At 46.0% G+C, this 2,500-nt stretch overlaps 2 non-coding genes across 2 annotated transcripts; both read right to left on the bottom strand.

Moving 5' to 3' along the window:
- Positions 1 to 104: 104 nt before the first annotated feature.
- On the bottom strand, positions 105 to 177 carry TRNAM-CAU (transfer RNA methionine (anticodon CAU)). Its single transcript has one exon. It is a non-coding gene; the product is annotated as a tRNA-Met (tRNA).
- Positions 178 to 2,398: 2,221 nt separating this feature from the next.
- On the bottom strand, positions 2,399 to 2,471 carry TRNAM-CAU (transfer RNA methionine (anticodon CAU)). Its single transcript has one exon. It is a non-coding gene; the product is annotated as a tRNA-Met (tRNA).
- Positions 2,472 to 2,500: the final 29 nt, after the last annotated feature.

Genomic DNA, 2,500 nt, shown 5'->3' on the forward strand with positions numbered 1-2,500 from the left:
CCTGTGATTCACAAGGACCGCGTTGCGGTCTACTGAACATCATGCTCCTCTTCATGTTTAGAAAAAATATGTCCAATTGTATTTGTTGAAACAAAAAACACTTGTGCCCTCTCTGAGGCTCGAACTCAGGACCTTCAGATTATGAGACTGACGCGCTGCCTACTGCGCTAAGAAGGCTGCGATTTTATGATTTGTTGATGAAGATTATGTGACACAACTCCACACTCAAAACTCCAGAGAGAATACGATCCATCTGAAAAGCTTCACTTGAATGTATAGTGTTTTGTACTTCAGATGTCTTCCATTCATCAATCAAGAGTCCCATCCTTCGATGCTTGAATTTTGAGCTAGTTATTTTGATATGCTCCAAAACAGGTAAGATGCCACAAACTTCCAACCCCTCCCTCGCTGGATATATACCTAACTCTTTTCAGCCCTTTTTTCTTACCAGTTTTTAATTCTCCTCCCCCAAAGTCCCTTTTGTAAGCAGGTCGCTTTTTTTCCCATTTGCAGAGAGTTTTGCTCCTTTCCTATATATATATGCATGATTAATTATGTGTTTCCACTTCCATCATTTAGTTTTCTTGTGTGCGTTCAGCCGGTTTCGTTATACTCGCTGCTTACATCGCTTATGTCAGGTTTGTATTATGTCACAGTTTGTTATGCTGTTATTTGACATCAGATCTCATGCTGATCTGCTTGCGGCTGGTGACAGGTAGCATGCCACAAAAACAAACCCCAAACTACATCATTATCACACCTGTGAGGCACACGGTTCATGAAGAGAGTCCAAACGCGCCCTCTAGTAACAGAGCAAGGTAACTGCCGGCCAGGTCAAGAAGGGTGGACGGGGCTGGGTTATGCAGATGAACTCCCAGAAGTTCCCAGACTGAACCCAAGAGGATTCCATCCTCCAGAACGCTTTATCCAGCCCATTAAAGCATCCAGCGGGCCACAGGAACATCCAGGAAGGCCAATCCAGGCTTTGCTCCTGAAGGAACTGTAGTTCAAAACCCACCCTCATTTAAAAGTGGCCAGGGTTCCTCCTAGCTTTTTGGTCTATAGAACCTGGCCGTTCGTGGCCGTTCGTGGCCAGTGAGGGAAAGTTGAAAGCTGCATTCCCTGCTGTGTGATTTAAACACAGCCAGGCTCACAAGGGCACTTTTATTATGCCGAAGGAGGGCCTTGCAGACTGTCCATGCCTGAGCCGCAACTGTGCCTGCGTTCCCCAGAGCCTTTCGTGGGCACAGGGGCAAGACAATCACCAGAAACAGAAGTGTCGAAATTGGCTGCATCCCCTTGTGCTACCCCTCTTTGCCTCTTTTCGCATTTGCCTTTCATGCAGTCGCCTCACTATTTGGCCGCTAGGCTTGGGTGCCCCACCTGTCTTTTCTAGAGTTTATTTTGTGAGAGACTTTAAACATACTCCAAGGGTCTGCTTGAAGACCTCTCAAGTCCCTCACACAGCCAGAAAATACATTTTGAAATACTTGCTCATTCTCTGAAACTGCCCTCATGTAAACCTGCCCCACTGCATCTAACACCATAAAATGTACCATCCTTATTTCCTGAATCTTTGCTCAAAGACCTACGTTGGCTCTATCAGTATGCGCCCATGCTATCCCAACCAGCAACCTTATCATTTTAAACTGCCCCACCTCTATTCGAAAGAACCTGTTTGTTTGAACTGACCCCTCTTTTCCCCACTGGTTGGCCCCACTTACCTTTTTCTTTCCTTTACAGATTACGGCCTGGGTACCCTGGGCTTATCCGGACCAACTACAGAGCCATAACGCCACTAGGGCGGCGATGGACACTGCACGGAGGCTTATTAATATGAAAAACCATAGCGGGGTTCGTGCGGCATCAACCTTATATGCACAACCATGTTTTGCCATTAGTTCATAGTGCACCTGATGGGCTCTGGAAGGCACAAGGAGAAGGCGTGGGAACACAGGGCCAGAAAGTTTGCACAGGGACTGCTTACATTTGCAAAATACCAAACATTGTACTCATTCTGTCAACGTTTTTGAAAAGTTATTACCTGAAACATAAGAGGCCTGCCTTCTCTGAGGAAAGAACTCAGGACCTTCAAATTATGAGACTGACGCGCTGCCTACTGCACTAAGCAGGTTCGGCTGGAGTATGTTTGGAGAACCTGGTGGAGAAACAGATCCAAGACCACGCTACTCACAAAGTGCAGATAGAAATATTCAAATAAAATGCAGCTAGCCCCATTGGTTCTATGGTATTTTGCGATCATATTTATTTTCTGCGTCAGTAAAGAATCCAATCCTGTGATTCACAAGGACCGCGTTGCGGTCTACTGAACATCATGCTCCTCTTCATGTTTAGAAAGGATATGTCCAATTGAATTTGCTGAAACAAAAAACACTTGTGCCCTCTCTGAGGCTCGAACTCAGGACCTTCAGATTATGAGACTGACGCGCTGCCTACTGCGCTAAGAAGGCTCCGTTGGAGGCTCTTTGGATAACCTGGT

The sequence above is a fragment of the Ambystoma mexicanum genome, chromosome 4p, assembly GCF_040938575.1.
Source record: "Ambystoma mexicanum isolate Mex_15411 chromosome 4p, UKY_AmexF1_1, whole genome shotgun sequence".
NCBI classification, from domain to species: Eukaryota; Metazoa; Chordata; class Amphibia; order Caudata; family Ambystomatidae; genus Ambystoma; species Ambystoma mexicanum.